Source organism: Parasteatoda tepidariorum, chromosome 2, assembly GCF_982258835.1.
Source record: "Parasteatoda tepidariorum strain Cologne lab strain chromosome 2, Ptep-v5.0, whole genome shotgun sequence".
Taxonomy (NCBI): Eukaryota; Metazoa; Arthropoda; class Arachnida; order Araneae; family Theridiidae; genus Parasteatoda; species Parasteatoda tepidariorum.
Window position 1 is genome coordinate 118,753,109 of NC_141756.1, and position 14,785 is coordinate 118,767,893.

Genomic DNA, 14,785 nt, shown 5'->3' on the forward strand with positions numbered 1-14,785 from the left:
TCGGAGCACTTACATTGTTTTTTCAGTTGCACTGGGACACTATGATTGTTTAATAAGCAATATTCAATTTAAGATGCTTGATTAAATAATGATTAAATGAAAAACAACTTGAATAAAACACAAATAAAGGTACAGAAATGGACATACTATAGGTTCTTTAACTTGAAAAAGAACTTTTCCCGATGTCTAAACACCAAATGACAGTAGAAAAGTGACTGTCATTTGGTATTTGGACGTTGAGAGAAGTTATTGACTATGTCTATAGAACCAAAACTACTTACCTTTAATAGTGCTTTATTCACATTGTTTAAGCTTATATATATATATATATATATATATATATATATATATTGAAAGTATTTTAATTTATTTTTCAAAATTTCTTTAAAAAAAAGAAATAAAATCAACTAATTGAGAATTCTTTGCAACTAATTACTAATCGAGAGAAGTAGCTAAGTATTATTCCATTAATTTTTTTGAATATTAGTTTTATGCCAAATGGTGCCTTTTTTTGCAAACTTTTTTTTCCGTGTTGATAAAAATCGCCATAGTATACACATCAGGGTATTCCTAATTTGTATTTAAGTAAAGAAGGAACTGAAAAAGCTATCGAAATATGTGGAATCACTTAGGAGGATAATATAAAAATATATAAACAGGTTTGATTGCCTACGGAACTTCGGAAATAGTTTTTGTAATCATCGTCACTTCTTTTTTGTTTCCTGCGATAATCAAAAGTTGGACATAGATAACATTTTTTTTCTTTCTTGCTTAAATATTTTTAATCAATTCCTAATGTGTACTTTATACAATAAAACCTCTCGGGAGCGACCACTTTCCCTTCCACAGTAAAATAGTCGTTGATGGAGGTTCTTAAAAGTTGCCTCCATTGACTTCAATATTGTTATCGAAAGTACAAGATTCCCCCTAAACAATTGTAATTTTAATCAGTGTCATTTTCATTGTACGAAAATGCCACTTCTGTTGGCGTCTTGAAAAGTCGGATCTATAAATAAAATTTAGCGTCTATAAAAATGATCCCAACTGATATAGTTATGTGTAAAAACAATTTTAACAATAATGAATGATCAAACTATTTTAAATAAATAAACAATTATGTTTTTAGTTTAAGTTGGCATTTAATTTTATATCATAAAAATTGGCTTTAAAAGATGAGAAGAGGTTTTTTTTGTTTTGTTTGAGATGCTAGTTTTTTCTAAAATAACTTTTTTCTTCTAATTTAGGATTCAACTCTAAAAGTGAATCATTGATAAGCATCGTCTTTACTTCACTCTGAATGCAACATGAGGTTGTATCTTCAAAAAAAGCTCTCTAAATAAGAGCCTCACACAAATATTTTGAATACATTTTAATCTACTGATTTATTATGCTTTTCCGTGCTTCCTTATTTGATATTTTCCGCATTTGGTGCAGATGTTTCTCCGGTAGCCGAGAGTGGTTTTAATAGTCTTTCCTAAAGGTTTTCTTCTACGCAAGGAAACCCAAAAGTGGTCGCTATTTAGAGGTGGTCTTTTTTGGAGGATTCAGTTTTCTTTTCTTTGTTACAAAGATTCTAAAAATACATTCTAAAGATGGTCATAACAGAAACTATGTTTTTGCATTATTTCACATGTCTCATATTTTAACACTGAATTTCCAATAATCCCCACCTTTGATACGCATGTTTAAAACCCTTGCCAAAATAGAAATTAAAAAATTAAAGATTACGGACAGATAAAATTTTGATTTTAATAATCAAAAAAATCAAAAATAACATAAAAGCGACCAAAAAAAAGAATAATTAAATCAAAGCGTGATGAATAATTAAAAAGAAAGATACGATGAAAAAACATTAAACACACGTAGTTGAGAATAGGTGAAAGCCGATAATCAAAATCAATTGTAATTTTTATCAGGCCCTTGGTAAACACTTAGTCATTGAGCTCCAATTTCGCCAAAAAAATCAAGTTTTGGGTGAAAATTAGGCTAATTCTTTACAAAGTGGTGGTTTCACATCTTCTTAGCGTTACGTGTTAATAATATTTTTTGCTAGAGTCATTCGGTAAAAACGTTGTAATTTTGTTTCAAATGCCAAAAAAATATCACTAGCGGGACTTCATTGGTTATTGTCCTTTCAACAAGCATATCGAATCGTATAAAGTACCGGGTTCGATTTCCATCTCCACCATATTTGTGCCATACTGTCATTTTTCCATCGCAACTTTGATTCTCAACAGAGGGGATGATTCCCCTGATTCCGTAGCATGTTGACTTGAGCACGAAGTCGAACACTTTACGGTTGAAGAGTTTAACGAGAAGCGGCACCATGCAAGCCCACTCGATCCCTACGCAGGCAGATCAAAGTGGTCACCCACCCACTCATTGACCGCAACCAGTTCGGTGTTCTACTGAGACTCACGTCTACACGATCAGTCCACTGCGGGATTTGCGGGGAAGAGCGGATTTCAGAGTTAGTCTTTGATATGAAAGTCTTGCGGAATTTGTGGTTGAATGTTATTCGTTTTTGCAGCTCTTCGGAAGAATCGAACCGTATAATCTTCTATGCATCAATCACACACGATTATAAACGTACGGTAAAAATAAACTTTACAAATCATAATTAAAAATTTGATATTTTTTTTAAAATTCTTACACACATACATAAGCCGCCTTGTACGTTCATTAGAGGGAACGGATATTTGATATAAAAACTTTGAATGTTGATCCCTTTGTTGTCGAAGTGTTTCAGTGATTTCAGGGAACGAATCTGTATCTATATCACTGTGCTGGCTCTATGTTTTTTTGCTACTCTGCTTGATTCCCTGGCAAAACTTCATCAAGCTGAACGGTACTAGAATATCAAATTGATTTGATTAATTTATTCACATGTAGATTTGCATACTCAATAAAATGAAGGATAATAAATCCTTGTCAAATCGAAGATATAATTGCACGAATTCGGTAAAGGTAGAATCATGGTTAGAACGGAATTCAAATCCCGCTACCTCCACGTTTCAGAGCATTCCTCAGAAAGACAATCCAATTTGGCTTAAACGATTTTATAACCGTCGTTGAACTGCTGGCCTGATTTTTTGGGTTTACAACTACTAATGTACAACTCCGTAGCCTTGTGATTTTGAGCCCATCCAGAAGGTAAGGAAACTCCTGGATCATTACCCCTAGAAGTATGATTTGTTATTGGAGCATGGAGTACTTTGTGACACGACAGATTTGACGTGCATCAGTCTCAATTTATGACACTGGGAGCATTCGGCCGGTGGGGATCAAACCCACGACCTCTTGGACATGGGCCCAGTGCCTTACCAACCAGGCAATCCCAGCCTGACTAAAACGATCAGAGGAAGGACATAGACGGACTTAATGCGAAGGTAACGTGAAACTGATGTCTACTGATAAGCTGGGTGTCTAATATCTCGGACAGCTGCAAAGAAGGTTTCAAGTTCATGTCTGAAATCAGTGTAGGACCTCAGTGTTTCAACGGAGTAGAAACAACACTTACTGCATGAATGTAATACTAACTTGAAGTCGAAATCACCATCTTCTTCGCACCATAATCATTTAGTAAAAGGTCAACCGGAGAAAAACAACAACAGTAGTTCCGCAGTTGACTGATCGTTAGGACACGGTTCCCTGCACATCACCGAAGTCACGCATCACTGGCTGCAGTCAGTGTGCGGGTGGGTTATCACTTTTATCAATCTGCGTAGAGACCAAGGGTGTGCGGTATCGGTCCTATTTAAACTGTTCTACCGTAAAGTGTTCGACTTCGCGTGCAGGTCCTCGGACTACCGAAGCAGGGGTGCCATCCCCTCTGCAGATTATCAAAATTGTGAGGTCATGTCTTCGGATCATCCTCGGGAATGTTTTCCAGGCCCTTGTCAATAGCCCATTGTGCAGCTCTAGTGCAACGTAAATGAATTAAATCAACAAAAACCAAGCTCAAAAAAGCTTATCTCAAAAAAAGCGAGTACTACACACCCTCTTCATCAATAACTCAACTCAAATCAACTTTGGTGGAAAATAATCGTTATCGATATTAAGGGATATATAATACGAAGCACGGCCTTCGCTGCTTGTGTGTTTTATGTAAGAGGTAGACATAATGTAGTTAGTCTCATTTTAAAAACCGAGATGGATACCGTGCACAATTCTTTGTCTGGCGTTTTACTTTGCTCCACAGAAGTTTTATTCTAAAGGTCTTCTAGTAATAAACGTATTTCCTGTGATTTATGAGAAGTTTGTTTATGGATCACTTTTTCTTGGAAGAACTATAAAGTAAGTTTTTATATTTTTTTAAACTTTTACATGTCTTTAAAAATTTTCTAGTTGTGTGGTATGCTAGTAATTGTCAATGATTTGGGATTACTTTAAGAATAACTAATATACCTAGTATGATAACGTACGTTCTTGGATTGTTTATAAATATTCTTTATTTTCTGATAAGATATTTGCTTTGCTTAAGGTATTAGTTTTCAAATTGATTATTAGTTTAGATTAAAATTACTTGTTAAGCGATTAATCAAAACCCGTTTTATATTGTGTGTAAACCTGGGTTATCATGTAGCTTAATTTCCTGTATGGAAAACAAACTATAGTTTACGAAGCAATAAGTGAAAAGTTTTATGTACTTTCTCTTTTTTTAAGCCTATAACCTGAGTATTTGCAACAATGTATTAATACCAGAAATTGTACATAGTTTTGAAACTTGTTTCTTTTTTCCCTCACTAATATCAAATTAACTTACTGTTTAAAACTTAAAACGTAATTCCCACTCAATATTAAGAGGTATATTCATAAATTTGTACACGTTTGTCTATTTTCTGCAATGGTATTAATACGCTGTACTGAGTTACAGTCTTTCCTTTTATCTTCAAAACAGTTTTAATCCTAATACTTTAAAATGAAGTTTAATAATTATTAGAGTATGGCAGATTTTTTTTCACTTATTTAGAAAGGGAAAACATGTTTGGTTAGACAAAAGCAAAATGTCTTCTATATTGAAGGCTTCTTGTGATCAAATTATTTTTATCAGTCACACGAATTTTCATTCGGTTTCACAACCCTATGCATTTCGAGGATCGTTCCTCTCCTTTACTCTTCTTTCGTTAAAATATTTGTACAAAATTTAATTTTGTTGCGTAGTGATATAGTTAGTTTGTAGTTGTGCAAGTGCTATATCTTCTAACCGGTGAGATAAATTTTTTAACTTTTTCTTTCAATAAGTCCTTAAATAATAAAATATTATAGAATTTCTATATTTAATTGTCATTACTTTGTCTGCAAACTTTGCTCCCAATTCCATTTGTTATTCCTGAGATAAATAATGGAGACTAACAAATTAATCAATAGAAAAATAATGTAAGGATGGAAAATATTAAAATGCTGTGTAATTTTCAGATTATAAATTTTCTACGGTATTTTGATATCTACTAGGACATGAAATCATTAAATCTTCTAATTTTAACCGATTATATTTAATTTCGTACTAAAACACTATCAGATTGTTATATATAAATTGTCGGTCGTATACATTAAATATTTTGCATTACATTGTTGGTTTATTTTAATTTTATGTCTGATATATTCATGATTTTAAAACTGTGTAAAGAAATGCGTTGTAACTTTCTTAATAGATTGTGGAGGTTACTGAGTACTTTAGAATTTCCTTCGTAAGTCAACAATGGCTAGCTGCGACATTTATCTAATTGTGTTGGGTCGTTCGATAATTTTCTGTATTGGTCATTTTTCATGACTTCTTAAATACGGATTTTAAAAATTCGAAAATGGTGGAAATGTCATACAAGCTGGAAAAGAGATTTGTCAGAAAACTGTACAACTAAAATATTAAGTCTTTAATTTCTCCAATTCTTTTCGAAATTAGAAATTTTAATTTTACCGTATAAATAACAACCAAACTCTACCATTGTCGTAGAATTAGTCTAATATTATCGATATATATAAATCATAAGTATACAACGTTTATCAGCCAACTTAACCCTTTCTAAGGTCAACAAGGGGGTATACTTACCACAAATTTTAAAGACTATGGTGAACATTTTTGCCACTTTTAATTCAGGTTTCCATTTGTTAATAACTTCAGTTTTCTTGAAGTGCGTTTGAACAAAGTTGGTAAACATTTGTTAGTTTAAAAAAACTTATTAAAATGTTAAACGCATAAATCCTTTTGAAGATTGTAGCATTGATAAAATTTATTTTATATATAAAGAAAAGTCAATAAGTTCCTAATAGATCTCGTGCTAAATATACTTTTCCACCAAAAAATAGCAATTTTATGAACTAAATAAGTTTTTTATATCAATTGCTGTTCTTAACAATGTCAGTTTCAAAAATACTTTTACTTACCTTTACTAGAAATAAATTTCCCATTAAAGGGTTAAAGTGCATTACTTAAAAATATAAAAAAGGTACGCCACTGTGTACGCAGCCTAATTTATTTTTCTTATTTGTTACAGGATCCAAGAAGTTTCGCTATAATCAATGTTTGAGACTCTACTACATAAAGTTTGAATATGCTAGATTGAAAAATCCATTCCTTGCAGAAGAATGCTGCTTATCATTATCAGATATAAACAGGTAAGCAAGTTCAGATTTATTTCGATCTACCCAAGAAATTTGTTTAATATAAATTTTTATGCATTTACTCCAGTGTAGCATTTTTATCATAAAATTGAATTATAAAAAATTTTAAACATCGAATTATCTTATAAAATCAACATATTGAACGTATCACGCAAGGTGAAAATGGTAATTTCGACGAAAATTGTTTATTATTCACATTAACTTTAATTTATTAGCTTTCCAAAACCTTTTAAATTTTTGATCTCCGGTATTTAGAAATGAGATAGTAATTTTTCATGCTGTTAGATTAACCGCTAACCCTTACCAATTTTTTGAGAGAAAAGTCAACATATTTTTGTCTCATTAATAAATACAAGGAAACGAAACATAATACACAACTTCTAAATTTAAATCTTAATTTTTTATGTTTAAGAAATATTTAATTCACCATCAGTTTACTATCCCAAATCATCTCGGGCAAATGAAAAAAGTTAATATTAGTCTTCGTATATGTTCACAGCTTCATAATCTGGAAAGTCTTCTACATTACTTTCACTTTAGCTCACAGATCTCATTTTTAACTCTTTTCTTTTAAATAGTAATAAATGTATTACCCGCTATTGCAATATTTTTGAAGTTTGTTTATTGGTGACTTTTTCTTTCGCGAACTCAAAAGTTAGTCTTTTTCATTCTAGCTTGTACACGTTTTTAAACTTTCAAGATTGATAGTACGCTAGTATTTTTCAATGATTTGGGATTACTCTTAAGAATAACTAGTATACCTAGTTTATTAACGTACTCGCTTGAATATTTCTAAAAATATTTTTCTTTGAATTTTCTGACAAGATATTAGCCTGCTTAAAGTGTTAGTTTTCAAATTGATTATTAGCTTACAGTGTTACGCTTAATTAAAACCAGTTTTATATTGTTGTGCAAAACAGACTTATCGTATTGCTTATTTTCTTTTATGGAAAACAAACTAAAGTTTACGAAACGGCTATTTTAAAATTTAAATTATTGCTATATTTTTAACAGCCTGTAATTTGAGTATTAGTAGCAGTTTATGAATGATTCCAGGCATTGTACGTACTTAAAACATTGTACTTATTTTTTAAACTTTATTCTTTTTTCCCCTCCTAGTATTTAATTAACTTACTGTTTGAAACTTTAAATGTAATTTCCACTCATTGTTAAAAAATTTTTATACGTTTGTATATTTTACGCAAGGGTACGCACTAAGTTAAAATGAGTTGAATACTCTTTCCTTTTATATTCCAATCCCAATACTTTGAAATATTAAATATTAATAATTCAGTAATGATTAGCGTATACCAAATTTTTTAACTAATTTAATTAGCGAAAACTTGTTTGCTTAAACAAAAGCAAAATGTTTTCTATATTGAAGGCTTCTATGCATTTAATTTTGTTATGCAGTGATATAGTTCGTTAGCATTTGCGCAAATGTTTTCCTGCTGGTGCCATTAAATTCAAAGAAATTGTATCCTTTTAATTCAATAAATCGTAAAATAAAAGTTTGCAGACAAAATAATTACACTTTAAATTGAGAAATTTATCTTTGGAGCAAAGTCCATCTGTGTAACTCCTGGCATCAATAATGGCTACTAACGCAATGGTTAATAGAAATTGCTAACTGAAGCAATTTTCTTAGAAATTGAAAATTAGAATAAAAAGATGATAGATATCAGTGCTATATAATTTTCCGATTATAAATCTATTGGGAGATTCAACTGTATCCCGATAAATCGAAAAGGGCATGAAAATCAGTAAATAGCATAATTTTAGCTAAATATATTAAATAATTTCGTACTAAAAAACTATCAGATTGTTATATATAAATTGCTATTTGTATACATTAAAGATCTTACGTACGTTGTTGGCTTATTTTAATTTTATGAGCAATCTATTCATGATTTTGAAACTGTGTAAAGAAATCCGCTGTAATTTTCTAAGAATAGGTTTATGTGACTGCGTATTTCCTTCGTAGGTCAACCATGGCTAGCTACCAACATATATTTAAAATTATGTTGGGTCGTTCGGTACTTTTCTGTAGTCATTTTTTCACGACTTAAAGTAAACAGATTTTAAAAATTCGGGAACGGTTAAAATGTCATTCAGACTAGAAAATAAATTTGTCAGAAAACTGTAAAATGAGCGAAAAGTCTTTTTTTTTTTTTTTTTAATTTCTCCAGTTCTTCTCGGAATTAGAGATTTTAATTTAACCACATAAACATGTAATACCGAACTCTAGTATTGTCGTTGAATTAGTCTAATATTATCGATATATTAGTCACAAGTATACAACGTTCATCAGCCAGCGTAACCCTTTCTAAAGTCAAGGTGGTGTACTTACCACCCATTTTTAAAGACGAGGGTGAACTTTTTATCATTTTTAATTAAGGTTTCAATTTGTGAATAACTTCAGCTTTCTTGAAGTGCGTTTGAATAAAATTGGCAACCATTTGTTAGTTTAAAAAAAACTTATAAAAATATAAAATGCGTAATTTTTGGAAGATTGTAGCACTGATGAAAATTATTTTATAAATAAAGAGAAATAAGTCAATAAGTTCCGAATAGGTCGTGCTTAATGTGCTTACCACAAAGAAATGGCATTTTTATTAACTAAATGAGTTTTTTTCTTATAACAATTTCAATTCCAAAAACGCTTTAATTTTCCTAGAAACAAGCCTATTAAAGGGTTAAATTACATTATGTAAAATATAAATAAAAGATACTCCACTGTGTACGTCAGTATAATTTATTTTTATTTGTTACAGGATCCAAGAAGCTACCTTAAAATTGTTAATTGAGACTCTACTACAGAAACTTTGCTTATGCTGGATTGAAAAATATATTCCTTGCAAAAGAATGCTAGTTATCATTATCAGATATTCAATGGGTAAGTAAGTTAAGATTTATTTTGATCTACTCAAGAAGTTTGTTTAATATAAATTTTAATGTATTTACTCCTGTAGCATTTTTACCACGGATTGTATTATAAAACATTTGACAAATCTAACTATTTAATAAAATAAACATTTCGAAGTTATCAGACTAGGTGAAAATGGGTAATTTCAGCAAAATTTTTATTTACACTTCATAAAAGGTTACATTTTTAATATATTGAGTATTATATATTAATTTATATAAAGACAACATTCTCTAATTCATTTTTGTTCTTAGAATTTTCGTGCAATTTAAAGGAATTTTACGAAACGCTGAGTTTGATTCTTTACTCGACACGTTTTTAAAGTAAACTTTTGATTTTTGCTTTTAGATTTTGTGTAATTTTAGCGCTGAACTAAAAGCTAGGATGTAAGTGTATATTTGTTTTTTATCAAGCATTAAGTATATTAAATTTTCTTTATAAATTCAATGTTGATATATTTATTTCTATTTGTCGTTTTAGAAATTTAAGATTCAAAATTCTAACATTAATATAGAGATTTTGAAATTGATGCGTTACAATTAACTGTAGAACTGTTAGCATAGCATGACAAAGTAGTTTTTGATCTAGTTTCTTTTAAAAAAAATATTTCGTGCACTCTTTAACTTTAAATTTAATTTTAAGACACTGTTTACTAAATTTAGCCTTATAAAATTGTGCAAATCCTTCCACGGTTAGCCCGACGGCAAGGAGCTTTTAGCCACGATCCCTCTACCGCTGCGTCAGTATTGAGCCCTAAGTTATATTTTTCATATCTCAAAGTAATTTTCACCTTCAGTTTCTTGGTGAGGGGTATTTTTAACTTCTACTGAGAATCCGCTTAGAATGATCAGGAGACTGATGAAATTTAGTTATTCGTCACAAAGCTCTAAAATTAAAACCGTCACAAAAGTTTTATCAAATATTAGATTTCAGTAATCCCCGCTCACTCAAAAGTAAAAATATCGCTTAATTACATGGTAATTTAAAGTTTTTGGAAATTGAAATTTTGACTGCACCATTGTTACTCTCGGGGTTTTCATTCGCATTTGGTTTGCATTTGCTTATATAGATTTCTGTTTTACTCCAGCGATTTGAAAAGTACGCATATAGTTCAGTGGTCTGCGAGTACGAATTACATGTTCGGACTAATATGACCACCGTAATAAGATTTAAGAACATTTTCAGTGAAATAATGCAGACTGCGGTTTGTGTTTCAAGTGCCTACCTACAAATGAGGTTAACGGAGACCTGTGCATAATGTTAATGGTCATACTTTCCCTCGAGGCTCGGGTATCAGACACTGTCTCTCTTTGACTAAAAGACCTATGTTAATTTTACCATAAAAGTAAGTACAGTTTATATTTTAACACTAGGCTTTGTATTGAGTACTTCACCGTCATATCGTGTCCCTGGGGACATCTTCTGGGATCTCCATTTCTGACTAGATGTCCATGTTTGCCAAACTCTTCGTTACTGATCTAGTTTCCACGAGGGTCGTAGTCTGCCAAGATCTCCATTGCTGACCTAGTTTCCACGAGGGTCGTAGTCTGCCAAGATCTCCATTGCTGACCTAGTTTCCACGAGGGTCGTAGTCTGCCAAGATCTCCATTGCTGACCTAGTTTCCACGAGGGTCGTAGTCTGCCAAGATCTCCATTGCTGACCTAGTTTCCACGAGGGTCGTAGTCTGCCAAGATCTCCATTGCTGACCTAGTTTCCACGAGGGTCGCAGTCTGCCAAGATCTCCATTGCTGACCTAGTTTCCACGAGGGTCGCAGTCTGCCAAGATCTCCATTGCTGACCTAGTTTCCACGAGGGTCGTAGTCTGCCAAGATCTCCATTGCTGACCTAGTTTCCACGAGGGTCGTAGTCTGCCAAGATCTCCATTGCTGACCTAGTTTCCACGAGGGTCGTAGTCTGCCAAGATCTCCATTGCTGACCTAGTTTCCACGAGGGTCGTAGTCTGCCAAGATCTCCATTGCTGACCTAGTTTCCACGAGGGTCGTAGTCTGCCAAGATCTCCATTGCTGACCTAGTTTCCACGAGGGTCGTAGTCTGCCAAGATCTCCATTGCTGACCTAGTTTCCACGAGGGTCGTAGTCTGCCAAGATCTCCATTGCTGACCTAGTTTCCACGAGGGTCGTAGTCTGCCAAGATCTCCATTGCTGACCTAGTTGCCACGAGGACCGTTCCCTACCAAGATGGTCTACTTTAGTTGCCTAGTCGTCACGACATAACATAAGCGCTGACTGTACATTACTTCACCTAAACAAGAGGTTTATTTTATATTCTCCTTGAAATTCTACTGTTATTTTATGGATATTTAAATTTCTCCTCTTCTAAGAATGAGCTATATATTTTTAATTAAATCTAAATCCATACTCGTACGTTATATGCATTTTTAAGTACCTTTTTCTAAAATTTATTTCAACGCTTTTTTAAGCATACAAAAAATTTAAATCTTAATATTCTTTTTATTTATCATACATAAATTTTTATTCATTAATAATGAGTCATATTTACACATTAAATATCTAAATTAGTTGCAGTTAGTCTTAGTCTTTGCAAAAAGGTTGCACCTTCTCAAATATATCGGCTGTGTATTATATATACGTACTGTTAATAGTCTTAAAATTGTTAAGGCAAGCTTATTGTTAGCTATTACTCGTTATCAGCTATGACTTAATATTTAAGAAAAATTAACTTTCAACGCTTTGCGTTTCAAAGTATTGAATTCAGGGAATTAAAAATTAAAGTACTTTCGCCAGATTCTCCGACTGAGCATATTTATATAAATAGAACATTAGATATCAAATTTTTTGGTATTACTAATTCTTAAATTATCCCATATTCTCCACTAAATACGTTATTAGATGCGCTGGTTTCAAAATCTACATTTAAAATACACTTAATCAATCTGAAAATTTAAAGCATAACTTGAGTAAAAAAATATTTAATGAAACGTTTAATTGGTAAAATTCACAACTCCAAATTTAATAAATTATACTAACGCAAGTCTTAAATTTGTTTTAATCTTAACAACTCAAATTGAGCAGGGAAAAAACCCGGTATAATTAAACTCGCATTTTAAAATTTTTAAAACTCTTTTGCAGTAACGAGATGTTTGGATACCAAAAAAACAGAATATGCATTATCACATTTTGTTACCTAAATAAGCAAACTATCAAATTGATAGCAAGGAGTAAATCCTACCTCATTAGTAATGTATTATTAAGTAGCAGTTTTAGTATTTAAGGTAGCGTGTATACTGTTCCAAATAAAATTTTTATATTATTCAGAATCTGCCCGTGTAATCATCGCTTACATTATTTAAAACCCTTAAAGCTTAAGACTCGCTGTCACATCAAAACTCCGCATTTTTCAAAATTTCTTTTCGCCCTAATCTTTTTCCAATGGCAGGCACTGAATTTGAGTCTTTGCCTATACTATGCCAGAATTGTTGCTCATTCCGCGTTACCCAGTGGGCATCTGTTAACCAAAGTCACGGAGGCGAGCAACATTGCCCAAGCCACACTGCCACAAACCCGTTTATAGGGGGGCCCACATTCACACATCATACACACACACACAACAGAGGACAGCACAAAGAGAGAAACATCAATGCCCAGAGCGGGATTCGAACCCGCAGCCTATGGCTTCGCAGTCAGGCACGCAAACCGCTCGGCCGCCTGGCCGGCTCGCCCTAATCTTAGTGTACCTCAATTGAAAACACAATGTTGAATGTTTGTCGCGTTAATACTACAGCATTGTTTTTATCTGCGTATTTATAAGTGTGTTAGGATAAATTACACTAAACAAACGTATCTAAATTTATAATTTTTCAAACATTTCTGTAGTATCTATAGGCAATAACAACTCTACGTATTCTATTAATTAAAAACATTAATGAGAACTATATCAAATTTAAGAACGAAATGATTAAGAAAAATTTAAACGTAACTGTTTAGTAATTAAGTTATAAAATCTGTAGTTTAAAATAATTACTCATTCTCTCCTACAATGAATTAGATAGGTAACAAATTTGATAGTAACAAATATTTCAACTTGTCAGGTGATTTCTTACTTTAAACGGAAATTATATTTCTGATAAAATATATTTTTAGAAATCGGCTTCTGCAAAACTAGTCCTGTTTTTAATCTTATTTCTCTGCCGAGTCTATTTGCATAACGAAAATCTTTAAATGGATATGCCTGAATTTGCTTCATCTCAATTCTAAATACTAATAGCATTTTAATGATACATTTTGAGCTCCCAAAAGTATCTGTTCAACTAAAAACTTCAACACTGAACAATATTTATTACAGATGATTCAGTTAGTTTAATTGAGAAACGGGCTATGAGTATAGCACGTGATAAAAGGATATATTAAAAAGTAAATAAATTTAGAAAACTTTTGTATTTTCTTTTTTTAATGTAAATATCCCCGGGATGAGCAAATTTAAAGCAGTTCATGTTTAAGGAATTTCGTTATGCATTCATATTTTTGTGTACATTAATTCTGGCTAATTACTAACATACGACTAACTATAACATATTTTTTAATCACAAACTAACATTGATTCATTGACTCGGCTGTTAAATAAGTTTAAACAATGGGGCACAATGACGCGGTATAAGATATTGAAATTTTTATGAATTAACCTAAAATTTTTTGTAATTAAGGTTTTGAAATTAAGCAGTTTCGAATAATCTTCAATTATAAAATATAAAATAGTAAAATTCACGCGTAGAGAACTCTTTGAAATATTTTGGAAACAAACTAATTTTATTAAAATTCAGCTTTGTTCGAATTTTTAAATTTCTAATTCTGATGAAATATTGCAAAACCGGTAAATTAAAGATGTAGACAGCAGAGTTATAAAAACGTGGATTTGTTATAAGTATTTACAAAATCAAAATTAAATATGTATTTTTAAACTAAAACAAATTTTTAACTCGGTAGACATTTAAAAAAAAACTAGCGACTTCTACTATGACTGAAGAGCTTATGGTACTTATACCAAAGAAAACAAAAATTAATAAAAAAAAAACATAAAATAAATTAAACTTGACAGCTTTAATTTTGAAAATCATTTCTATTAGATACACCCTAAACAATAGCCTGAAACTGTCTCGTTTCCTACCTCAAACTTCTGATTTGTTTTCTTTTCGCGATATTTCTGGGAAATTGTAACTAAAGGGTAGCGTTTAAAATTTATCGCAAATTTTATAATCCATA

General features: G+C 31.6%; 1 long non-coding RNA gene across 1 annotated transcript; it reads left to right on the forward strand.

The window, feature by feature from the left end:
- The first annotated feature begins 4,096 nt into the window (after positions 1 to 4,096).
- LOC147816116 (uncharacterized) lies at positions 4,097 to 12,272 on the forward strand. Its single transcript, XR_015431772.1, has 4 exons — positions 4,097 to 4,296; positions 6,495 to 6,615; positions 9,396 to 9,517; positions 10,921 to 12,272. It is a non-coding gene; the product is annotated as an uncharacterized LOC147816116 (long non-coding RNA).
- Positions 12,273 to 14,785: the final 2,513 nt, after the last annotated feature.